This window comes from Centruroides vittatus, unplaced genomic scaffold, assembly GCF_030686945.1.
Source record: "Centruroides vittatus isolate TY-2023 unplaced genomic scaffold, ASM3068694v2 contig_747, whole genome shotgun sequence".
Classification (NCBI taxonomy): domain Eukaryota; kingdom Metazoa; phylum Arthropoda; class Arachnida; order Scorpiones; family Buthidae; genus Centruroides; species Centruroides vittatus.
In genome coordinates, this window is record NW_027122483.1 from 822,167 (window position 1) to 835,288 (window position 13,122).

Sequence of the window (13,122 nt, forward strand, 5' to 3'; positions counted from 1 at the left end):
GCCACAACTGGTACAGGCCTGGTGAAAACTCGTGATTTTTGTATATTTTAAAAAATTTAAATTTTGTTTATAAAATGTTAAAATTAATAAAAATTATTGTAATAAAGTAAAAGAGAACATGTTTTTTGCATTATTTTTACTGTTTCATTGCTTAAAAAAATTGTAAGGATATAAAAATATTTTTTAAAGTTGAAAATTGTTTTAATATGACCAGAATAGGTACAGTACATCTAGCCCATTAATTATTATCGCATTTAACCGTCTAGATAATTATTGATAACATGTCTATTGTTTTAGATTGTTCTGCAGAAATCCGGGCAAAATCTAAATTAAAAAAAATCAATAATTTGCTATATCCTGTTTGAATTACTGTTTTATTTTACGAACATATGACAGCATGTAGCTAGGATAACTTAATCAGTGTGTGTTGTTATGGTCCGTTGTGTGGCTCCATCTAGCGGGAGAAAATATTTTCGTTTGGATACAACTCTTCAATGGGATTTCCCCCATTTGACTAGGCTGTTTCTTATTGTAGGCTGTGCCGTAAGCTAAATAAGAGAATTCGGCCCACCAGTCGCCAAGCGGTCTTCGTATCCTGAATACTGGGTATTCGGTCGCAGGTTTACGCCTCTCCAGGGGACCTATTCTGAGCTCTTCCGATAACTGAACGAGAGCGATACACGGGACATTCGATAAGTCCCCTTAGCGAAAGGCAGTTAACGAACCTTAGACAAATCGCTATTCTGTGCTTCACGTTAAGTGGGTTTCGCTACGGGTAGTCGGTCGAGATGCATCTGGGTTCCATGCTATCGATAGCTATTACGCTTTAACCAATCACAGTTTAGTTAACATTGTATTTTGTCACGTGACTGCAACCCGCCATTTTCTAAGCGAAGCACGTGCTTTTAGCATTGTCGTGTACTAGCGCTAGTGATGTAGTTTTGTTTTAAAATGTCTGGGTCTATTTTGTCAGCCCATCCGTTAAGCAAATATTTGTTTTTAAAAATTATAATTTATGTGATAGATAGTCATATATGTATAGTGTATAGTTTACTGTTAAGTTACGTATATAGAATGTATTTTTTTTTATACTAAAACTAATGAATTAAAGCCGACATTAAACTTACATAAAATCTACAAAATAAAGATTTCTATTATTACGTAATGCTAACATTTTACAATTATGCAAAGTATGTCTAAGTTTCTTTGTATATTTCTATATAACTTCGTGTAATTAATGTATTTTTAATTCATTCATTAAGAATAAAATGACAAACTTAATTTTGCCACAAGTTCTACTTCTATAAACCTTATAACCAAATTAGAATTAGTATTATGATTAAATGTCAAATGCAATACATCTTATTAAATGTAAATATTATTTGCATAGACATGAAGTGACTGGAAAGCAAACATTAAAAGTAAATCCTCACAAATAAAAAAAAAATCAACGTTTCAAACAGGAGGTGGGCCTTTAGTTAATCAAAAATTAACTGAAGTTGAAGAAAGAGTATTAAATTTAATCAGTGTTACTGCTGTCCCCTCTCTCCAATTGTTCGTGAAGTACTGTAAAATCATTCTTACCCGAAAAGACGCCATGTTGTTTTCACTTTCGTTACGTTCCGAACGGCAGCTCGAGAGTGACCGATAACAAAAGCTTAGTTATCGCACGTGGCTATCGGCACCGAAAACGAAACGTACGGCTCGGAATAGCATTTTCACAGTTGATTAAACGCGAATCACGTGGTTCCGATAGGAACTGGTTTTTATCGTATTCGTTAGCTTAAAGGAGGATGCACACATGCGGCATGGCAAGGAAAAGCGGTGTCGCAAATGCGTCTTCGCCGCGCGGCAGCACAACCACACAAGCGACAATCCGTTTACATTTCGGCGCATGCGTTCAGTATTCAAGATGGCGAACGATTGCGACACTGTCGCTATCCACGTGTTTACAAATTTTGTTTTGTACGGCTTGTTTCATTTAGCTAGAAGATTTCGTCGAAGATTCGAGTGAAGATTTTGAATTGGGGATATCATATTGGCAAGAATCTTGCCGAGATATTTTGTTGGATCGATAAAGAACTGATGTACAAAATAGGCTTATTCTTCGATTAAGATCTCTCGATAAAGAATACTATTTCGAGTAAGATTCGGTTGTTTTGTTCTTTGAATTAAATAATACATGATTACTGTATCTGTGTAGAATTTGTGTTATATTTATTATTCTTTCCTCTTTATTCTGATGTTCATTATCTCGGTTAACCACGTCGAACTTTCCGCCATTAAAACACCACGTGATTGTATTTTCTCACGTGACTGCCAGACGAATTGTTATTGGCTGATAGAAATGCGTCTTGGCGGCAGCCGCCGCGAAAGATAGAATTCGACCAACTTTCGCGGCAGGAGGAAAGCGGCATGAAGTAGACCTCTGCGGCGAGAAAAAGTGACGTCATTCTGTCGCTTTTCCTTACCGCGCCGCATTTGTGCATCCGGCTTAACGATACTACTCAGAATAGGTCCCCAGGACTGAGACTTTTCCGGGTTTTCTCCACGTCTGTAACTACTGAATAGGGGCCAGTTTCCCTTAAAAGACCTTCCGGGAGGCATTATTCTTCGCTTCCCAAGCATGGCCAAGCAGTAAGCTTCGGCCGGCAAAAACGGATCGTATGATCACACCATCGGTGAAAACAGCGATGACCAGAAAAACCTCCATATTACTCAGGTCAACGAATTGAGAACTGGGGGAAACAAGTTGCATAGTCTGAGGAAGAATTAAGAAAAATTTAGTTCGAAATACTTTGCTGTTTATAACGGAAAAGAATAAAATAGCTGTTCTCTTTAAAAAAAAACCCCTTGGTCTCTTATTTTAATACGATAGGTTTCACTAGTCTGTTTTAAAACTAAATTTTAATTCAATTACATATCCGTTCCATTAAAATCCTATTTTTTAAAATGTAAATGAAATATTTTAAATTATATTTAAGTAGTTATATGTATGTCTTACATTCTGAGATGTTTAAATAAAACTTATAAGGTGGATAGAAGGAAAAAAGTAATCTTATTATTTTAAATTGCAGTTTCTTCAGATTTAAATCTCAAAAATACTAGTACGGTTTCAGTTTTATCAAATAATGAAGGCAACAAATCAGATTCTGTAAGCATTAAATTGTGTTAGTTTTATTTAAAATATTATATATTCTTCATATTTTTGTTATTGTCTAAGTAGCCTTTTTACTTAGTAGCAGTAATGTTTAAGTGTAAATTTAAAAAAAAAAAAAACTATCCTAAATATGCTGACGAAACTTCATTTTTCATAGGAAACTGTCTGGACATCATTTTCAGTGAAAAACTTATTGAAATTCGACAAGAAATGGACTCATTATTTGAGAAACCAAATTGTAAAAAAGTTAAAATGTGGGGAAATGCCAGCTTAAAAATGAAAAAAGAACGTTTCAACGTAGGAGCAGTGGATCGGAAGTGGCGAAATTTAATACTAACTTATAGGAGGAGGAAAGACCAGATGAAAAAATCTGGAAGTGGTCGACTTCCTTTTTGGGAATTTCATGAAGATTTCGACCTCCTCTTTGGTTAAAAACTAACGTTAGTCCTCCTCCTGAAACACTGTTAACTTCGACAGTACGTTCACATTTCAAACTTAACAAGGAAAATTTTGAAAAAAGACCAGCACCACCACCACCACCTCCAACCTCACCACCACCACCACCATCACCACGGAAGAAAAGAAAAACATCATCTGAGCCTCCAGAGTGGTTTTTACATTATATTAAAACAGGAAGAATTAGAGGAAAAAAAGGGTGGAAGAAATTAGAGCAGATTGAGAATAAAAAAAATTAAAATTATACAAGATATTTTATATAGTTAAAAAAAAACTAATTAAAATAGTAAAATTATTTATTCATTCATGGTTTTTAAATAAAATCTTAATTATATTATTTGTGTATTTTAAAAACAAAACCTCGAGATAACTGAAAATTCAAACAAATTATCATGATAAAAAGCATTTTTTTACTTAATTTTCGTTGTTTTTTGTTCTTAATAAGTGCAGCAAACATCAGATAACTAGTCTAATAAATAGTAAACATATCTACTGACAGTTGAACATATTATTTTCCAACGGATCTTACCCCAGCTTGTAGGTTGTTACGAGATTTCCCCGTGTGTACTTGCGTGCTATGTTGTACACTATGTTCCTATCATAACCGTGTTGCATATTATTTTCCTATGTTCACCACACAAATATTTCTGACATTTAGAATATTTCGAATATAGTTTTCCTCTCTTACATGAGACACCTTCCTTGTCTTGAAGTACATTCTTTTCAATTTTGAAATAGTCTGTCAAGTATATATATATATTTAAACGTTCTTATAAAATTTTAAATTTGATTGACTTTTCGAATTTCATATATATATATACATCTCATATTCCTACTCAAATTTTTGTTTTAAATTCCATGATATCCCCTGCCAACTTTGTAAATTCCGACCCTCACAGTACAGCACATTAACAAAATAAAACGGTATATGACTTACTATGCAAATATGCTATTGCTTTTTTTTAACTTCTTAATTAGTTATGTAACTGTTAATTAGAAAAAATAATTTATATAATTGTGGAATAATTAAAATGTTTTATTAAATCAAAAATAGTTTATTTTGTTATTAACCCACAACCTATGTGGCTTTGAAAAAAATAAAAAGCCATTACTTATTATGGTTAATGTTACCTATGGTTCCAAAATGGCGGCCCGTCTCTGATTCCAGCAAATAGAAGAAACAAAACAGTGGGGGGACACGTTCTAACCTAATCTAACCTATTCTAATAAATTACCATAATTATTACGAACAAAATTATTATAATAGGTTAGGTTAGGTTAGAACGTGCGTCCCCACTGTTTCTTTTCTTCTATTTGCTGGAATCAGAGACGAGCCACCATTTTGGAACCATAGGTAATATTAACCCTTCTTATTCTTTAATCTGTATATAAATTTTATATATCTGTATTATATCTGTATTCTGTATATATATATATATATATATATATATATATAAATCTATTCTGCGCCTGTATATAACAATATTACAAATGTAATGTGTTAAAATAAAATGTACTCATGAAAAAAAAAATACAAGCTTGTATGACTAATTTAAATCTACTATGTTGCTTCTTCTGTGAAACAACTGTTACTGTCTTCGTTTGGCAAGAATCGAGTGATAAGCCGTTATTTTCAGAATTAATGGCCAGTGAGATCTCCTGACCTTGCAATTTTTGTTATGAGGCTACTAGAAGTTACAGGTTCAAAAAGATATCCAAACCTCTTTGGCTGTGTTAAAATATTCTATGCGATAAGAGGTAAGAATGATATCCTAAGAAATGCTGTTTTGTGCTGTCCATAATGTCGTTACTTGTTTTCAGGCCATCTCGACAACGAAATCTTCCGTGTTATTTGCTGTGGTGCATTTCTTTATGAAGTTAAACCTAGTGGACATGATTGGAACTAATTTTGACACAAGAACAAAAGAAATATTCACAATGCATTGATTAATATATTTTTCAAATTTTATCATTGAGAAACATATCCTCAGCATCACAACGTTTAAAAAGATATTTATACTACAGAAATATTTAATACTTAATCAATTAAAAGTATGAATTTTTCTCTTTTGCAGAGGTTGAACATAATTTCTTGGAATCGAATCATCAAGAAAAAGAATTTTTTATGAAAATGATATGTGGAAGATTGCAGAAGAGGCGCCATTCACTGTTTTAGTATACATAGTCCGGTATCGATTTTAACTGAACAGAGAATAATTATCATGGACATTGTAATGCAGATGTTTTGGGTCACATCGGTATTAATATTGTGTTTTCGTTGTTTAAACCAAATGTGGTCTGCGCGTTTCTAGTAGCGATTTCTGTCGTCTCCACTATAACGGAAACTTTGGGATTCATAAAGCCAGTCTAGTTTTATTACTTTTATCCACTTTTATACTTAAATCCAGTTTCTATTTGTAAATTAACCTCGTTTATAATCAATGTTAAGAGGATCAATCTGAAAAATAGCGGGGTTTATGGTAAAAAAAATTATTTTCGCTCATCCAAATTAAAGCATGTGATGTTTCTACGTTGTCACTCAACAGCGAAATTTTTAATTACAGATGAGTTGTTTGAATATTACATTTTTTTATTAAGTTATTTGATGACTAGGATTCGATTCAATAGTTTGATTTATGTTATATATATATATATAATTATTAAAATTAAATGCCTTAAAAGCAAAGTCGGCCCACCAGTGGCCAAGCGGTTCTATTCTTTGAACACTTGAAATTCAGTCGTGGGTTCGTCCCTTGTCAAGAGGGCTGGCCCTGTGGAGTTTTCCGGGTTTTCTTCATGTCTCTAATGCCTGAATAAAGGCAAGTTACTCTTAAAAAGACATCCCGGAAGGCATCCCCTAGTAGGATTGCTCAAGTGTTGCATTACCGTAACTAAACAAAATATTAAAAAAATAAAAGAAAATGTATTTAATTTTTAGAAAAATTTAATAAGATGATACTTTGAAATTACAAGTGATGATGTGGATAAATCGATAATAATTTTATTTCCTTTATCTAGATTTTAAATCATTTATTAGTTTAAATAATAGAGGTTTTTGTTTCTCTAGTTTTTTTAAAATAAATTTCTATAATAAATGTTTAATTCCAATCCGTTTTCTGTCTGAACCCTTGCCATCCTACATTTACCTATTTTATTTGTCAACCTCTAACTCATCGTCCTCTAATTCTTCTGTCATTATGTGCCTATAAATATGTTGAGTATGTTGTCTAAATAGTTGGATTTGTCACTTCTATGGCTCACCCTAAGTCTATTTTTTCCCCTTCGAACAGCTCATATCTGAAATTCAAGAATTAAATTTACTGACTTTGAGCCAAAAATAGTTTTTCTCTATCTCATATGAAAAACAATATCAAATGTTAATAACATATATTATAGCTCCTTTCTCAATGCAAAGTACAATAATTCAACTAATATTAATAAATAAAAATGATACGGGCTTAACTTTGATAAACTCCAAAGCTTCTCTAGATCCTAACTCTCTTTTTCTGTAAACTTTAAATCTATCCTATCTTAACACTTGATTTAACATTTTTATGCATTTCCATAATTAAATGTACAGTGGTACCTCGTATAATGCACTTAATCCGTTTCAGGAGCACGTCCGTTAAGTGAAACGTCCGTTATACGAAACGTATTTTCCCATAGAAATAGGTGTTGAAACATCTAATTCGTTTCGCAATATAAAATAACCGTACTGTATCATAAAAAAATTGACACGGGGTGCGTTCTTTTATTCCTCCGCGAAACTCTGCGCGAGCGACATCCGTTTAAAAATTCCTGCGGAACGCGTTCCTAAATTCCGGTGGGAGTGCGCGCCGTCGAACTGCAAAAACGATCGCTTGTAGCAGTAGTTTATGGTGGAAAGCAACATGGCGTCCTCCATGGCTCAGATAGTTTCGATTACGGGTCCATTATGAGGTTTTATGAATGAAAATTTAGAAATTGTGAAAGCGCGAGTTAGCGCACGCGGTGATGTAAGTGTCTTTACGAATTTTTTTCGAGGCTGTTTTGAATCCTCTTTCAACAAATAATCCATTTTATGGTTAAATTTTACAATTGGGTCCCTTCTTTTGCCTTTTAAAGCTCATATTTTAGAATTATAGATTCCTCCATTACGATACTATCGATAGTGCGGGCGCCGCCATCTTTCTTTCTTTCACCGTCGTTCCTATATTTTTACAAACAGCAGCGCACTCCCGTAGTAGCGGAGACGCAGAGCGACCGCTATTAAAGAACGCACCCATGGAGCAGTCACCTATTACGCCGGAAAGTCCGTTGTTCGCAGCCAGTTCGTTGCTCGAGTCACGTAACGGCCAAACAGAAAGTCCGTTGTTCGCAGCGTCCGTTATTCCAGGCGTACGTTATACGAGGTACCACTGTATATAATTCTCATCAATCCATTTTCCTTCTGATTCAAAGAGTTCTCGGGAATCCCGAAGACATCCCATATTAGTAATGTATATACAGGTTTGATTAACTATAAATTTTTTGACCCAATTTTCTTACACTAACGAAAACTCCCAAAAAATATTTAATCACGAACACAAATTGTAAGCAAAAACAAACAGTCTAATAAATTTAGTCTAAAATCGTGAACGTGACAGTTATTAGAAATATGAATATTAACTAAAATAATCCTGGGCTATTATGTACAATTATGAATATTACAGACAGTTACGAATAAATACATGTTAAAAACCGAATTAAAGTAGTATTTATAATCAGTCCTTAAAAATAAAAGGAAAAAGCAATATCTGAGTTAAAAACGAGAAAATTTCGAATGTTTACAGCTGACTCTTCCTATGCTCAAGCTAAATATACGCCGTGAAACGATTGCAGCGCTCGAAGTGACAAAAATGTTTTTTATGCCTATCATTAGAGCAATTGGTAGCTCAGAGACTTAACTCGAAAATAAGAAAAATGGCCCTTAAGTAGGAATGAACGAAATTAAAAAATTAAAGTTTATAAATTTAAAATATTACATATAATAAATTAATAAATTAATTTCGAAACATTTAAAAAAAATAAAAAAAAATTAATTCCGAACAAATATATTTTGGCTATAAAATTTTCGTAGATACAATGGAATCCGGTAAGTATCAGTTGAAAAGTGAAGTCTTCGTCTGGCCTCGTTCCTCATGGTTTCGTGATAACCAGAAGAATAAACAGAAATCCCATTTTTCCAAGTATAAATTCTTGCCGATTCTACATAAATTATTAATCTACATTTGTTAAAATATGTATTAAGAAACATCGAAGCGTTTGATCGATAATACGGAGGCCATAACTAAAGTAAGTTGGCCCGCCTTATTTATCATCTATTTACAATTAATTTATTATTATGATTGATAAACAACAGCAGTGACACATATTTGCTTACAGAGATGAGAAATGATCGCCATGCATTATAAAATCACTTTTATTCAATAATACATTATTAAATAAATCAAGTGATTGACTCCTAAAGGTTACATGAAGTTAAATAACCACTTTGTTAATATAATGGACACGCCAATGGATACTCTTTCATCTTCCAATTACACACAAACACATATTTATCACTCACAAATACTGATTTTCACATATTTCCATGTCAGATGATTATTTTTGCATCAAGTAATTGTGTGGAAGAATAAAAAAAGAAAGTATACTTTCACCTGCTCTTTTATGGGTAATTGCTCTGTTGATTATCCCTATTAATGTATCCTTTCTATTTTTAGGGCTCGACTAGTTTTATTTGTTTGGGATTCTTTCCAACTTTGAGCCGTTTTTGAGTCTTGTGGCCCGTTTTGAACCTAGGTGATTCGGCTGAAACCGGATATGTACCGTGTTAATTACTTCAGTGTCGTTTGCTATTGAATCTGTACGTTAAACTAGGAAATTGACTTGTTTGCGGTTTGTTTCTCTGATCAGTTTTGACAATATGGAAGGATCTGTGTTGTAATTTTTTTGTATTATGTATAAATCTGAGTTTTAATTTAACATTTTCATGTTGCTGTATTTACGTAAAGCAGACAGGTTATTGGCTGCGTTCGGGGTCTGCCGAACGACGAGTGATTGGATGTTGCATTGGAATAAAAAGCCTTGGTCAGTTTCGGGTAGCATAAATTTGACGTTGAAATGTCAGACATGTTCTGAAAGAGCACTATTGTAGAGGGCATTCGGCAGAAAAACAGTTCCGGACTCGACTGCTCCAGAACTGTTTAGTCTGCCGAACGCAGCCAATGTAATCTTATAAATTATATTATCTTCGATTTACTATGAGTCATATTTAAGAAAATTTCCTGTTTTAATGGAAGGAAATTCAATTTCGAGTTTGCATTTTAGATTTTGAAGTTCTCTTTTTATTGTCTGTACCAAAACCTTAATAGAGTAATTGTACATAAGCTCAAATTTCATATTTTCTTTTGTTATAATACTGAGAGAAGTATTATACACATATTTTTAAAATTTATTTTTCTGAAAATCTGCCTCTTAAACTTTAAAATGTTTGATAAAATTATAAAAATTATCATTTATTTTAATAGTTAAAGATTAGATAAAATGGATTGTATTTTTAATCATAGTATTGTTATTTATATTAACAGCACTGATTTTCCTCTTATATATTGATTTAGAAACACATTTTATCATTAGAGATTAATCAAATTTCGTTTAGTTACTGATTAAAAATATAATTCTTTATTCATTTACATATGTTTTACTGCATTCTTTATAGCAAAGTATAAAATACTGTACTTTATATATATTTAAGGGTACTAGATTAGATAATATCATTAACTACTATGTTTCACTTTTATACATTTTAAAAATATTTTTCGAATGAGGTCTTATCTTTATATATGTATAAAATATCTTGTGCTTAATTTACACACTAAATTATGATATTTTAATAATAATTTTGATACAAAACATTAAAATATTTTTGTGCAATCCAGTTTTGAATAGATAATATATTGCATGAAGATGTAAAATGGCCCTATAGCAAAATATGAACTAAAAAACATGTTTATTTAATATCCAATTAGGACATATTAGGATATTAGAAAATAGATTTAGGTCATATGAATGATGAGCAACTACTTTTATATTCTTGAAAAACTATCCATTATATAAGAATTTATTAATATTTTTATATTTTTAAAACATCTTGAAATATTTTTGTACTAGAAATTTATTAAAATAAAATAATTTTACACAATTTAAGTAAGTTTAATTATTATAATAACATAAGTAAGTACAAAATTTTTATTTTTACATTGTTACAATGTAAAAGTAATGATTTATTTTTAACCACATTTCCATTGTAAATTTTTTTTTATCTGATCTAGCAGCAATCTAGTTTTAATTATGTATTTATAACTATTGAAAGTATTTTTTCATAAATAACCTTGTAGAAATTTAATATCATTTTCTAATAAATGAATAAAGTTATGAAATATATATATTTAAAATAGCAATATTGAATTATATTTTTGAATTTCTGATCTAAGGAGAAGCATATTTTTTTTTATAATTATTTTTTTCATTTAATATTAGTATTCAATATTAATATAACCTATATAAAATTTTATTTGAATAACAATATGGAGCTAGATGATAAAATTTGATTCTATTGTAAACCAGTTCACAATGCCCAGCCATGAATTTTTAAATTTCAGTATTTTAAATCAACACCACAAAGTTTTCAAGGTTGTTTATTAGTTTATATATTTGTAAAATAATTATTGTTTTTAAATTTAGCTAATCCATTCAACACCTACTGTGTTGAATGGGTGTCTACAGAAGACTTTTTAAGGGAGGGGACAAAGCTTGGAGACAAATGATTGCATCAATACAAATAACAAAATGTTCGATCGTGGAGGATGTGAAATTACATATCTCAGTCACTTATAATTTGTGGAATTTTTTCTTGATCTCAAAGAGGACAAGTGCCCTATTTGCCCCTCTATGAAAACCCATGATATTTAAACAAAAAGTGCATTCATGCTAAGCTGAATCAGTTTTGTTTGCTTTTCCAATCATCTAAAAACAAATAAATCGTATGATATTTTGTAAAAATACAAGGAATTTGTACTATATGTTTTAGTATACATATGCTTTCTAAATACATATTTATACTTGAAAAATTGTTTTTCCTGTAAAAGAAATATATATATATTAGCTTGCATTCCTGTAGATTTCCTGTTCTTTATATAACCCCACTAATCCAAATACCTCCATACAGTAATTATTTTCGATTAGGAAAAGTGTATTGTAAACCAGTTCACTTATCAGTAAGTCATATACATATGTAATAGAGAATGTCTAATTAAAAAACTATCGGTAAATTAATTCAATATATTATATAAAATTAATTTTAGATAGATTTTGCTTATTAATCGTTAATTTTAATTTAATTAAAAGTAAGTTTCATATATAAGACTTTGATTATTGTAAAAAAAAAGACATTTTTATTTTTAAATCTGTAAGTAGGTATTTGTAAGTATTAGTCTTTATGATATTCAACTCCATTAATGAAAAATGAAGAACACTGATACTAGAAAAACAAATTTTAAGCTCAACAGATCACTTTTATTTATGAATTAAACATTTTTTGGTTAATTGCTTCTGTCATCAGATTCCACCCTTATACAGATTAGGGTTTTAATCTGTATAATAGTGGAATCTGATGTTGGGAGCTAATATCCTAAAAACATTTAATTTATAAAAAATTGGTCTGTTAGATTTGTTAAAAATTTGTATTTTAGCATCAGTACTCTTCAGTAAGGGAATTATTCTATAATTATAAAACAGTTGTACTAGGGTTATTGAAAGTATAATTTAATTCTTAATCTGTTAATTAACAATTGTTTATTGTGCTTTACTAATAGAATAAATCTTTGAAAATTTACTATTGAAAGATTATTCATGTTCACCGCGACAGTGTTTTTCGACCTTTTTTATCTCACAGCATGCTTGAACCAATAATTAAATTTCCGTGGAAAAAATCATGTGATTTAAAGTTGTGTTTGTAAACATTTTCTCGTCATATTACTTGCCACTTAACCTAATTCTTTCTGTCTATGTTTATTGTAAATTAAATAAAACAGTATTGTTGTTCCTTAAAATAGCAACAGGTTACAACAATAGTTATTTAAATTAATAATTTTCATTTACATAAGAAAAGCAATTAAATGAAAATCAAGAATTAATGTTAATAGTGGCATGATAATTGCCTTTAGAAACCTGCCCAATGTCCTGCTATTTCTAAGTTAAAATAATTTGAACTAAATATGGACAATTATAGATACATTTTTGATTTTTAAAAATGTATCTATCAAAAGTATTATGCACATATAATTTTGCTTATATATTTTTTTTAGTACATTATGTATAGATTTATTTATTATAATAATGAAAAACTCATATAATCAATTTAAAGAAGTTTTGATTTTGACATGTATGCTTATTGTTTTTTTGGCTTCTTTCAAAAATAATTTATT

The 13,122-nt window shown here is 30.7% G+C and overlaps 1 protein-coding gene across 1 annotated transcript in view; it reads left to right on the forward strand.

Moving 5' to 3' along the window:
- Positions 1–8,737: 8,737 nt before the first annotated feature.
- LOC136981167 (dipeptidyl peptidase 9) overlaps positions 8,738–13,122 on the forward strand; it is a 60,855-nt gene continuing 56,470 nt past the window's right edge. The window contains exon 1 of the mRNA XM_067277444.1: positions 8,738–8,929. The gene's annotated coding sequence lies outside the window, so the exon portion shown is untranslated. The remainder of the gene's footprint in view (positions 8,930–13,122) is intronic.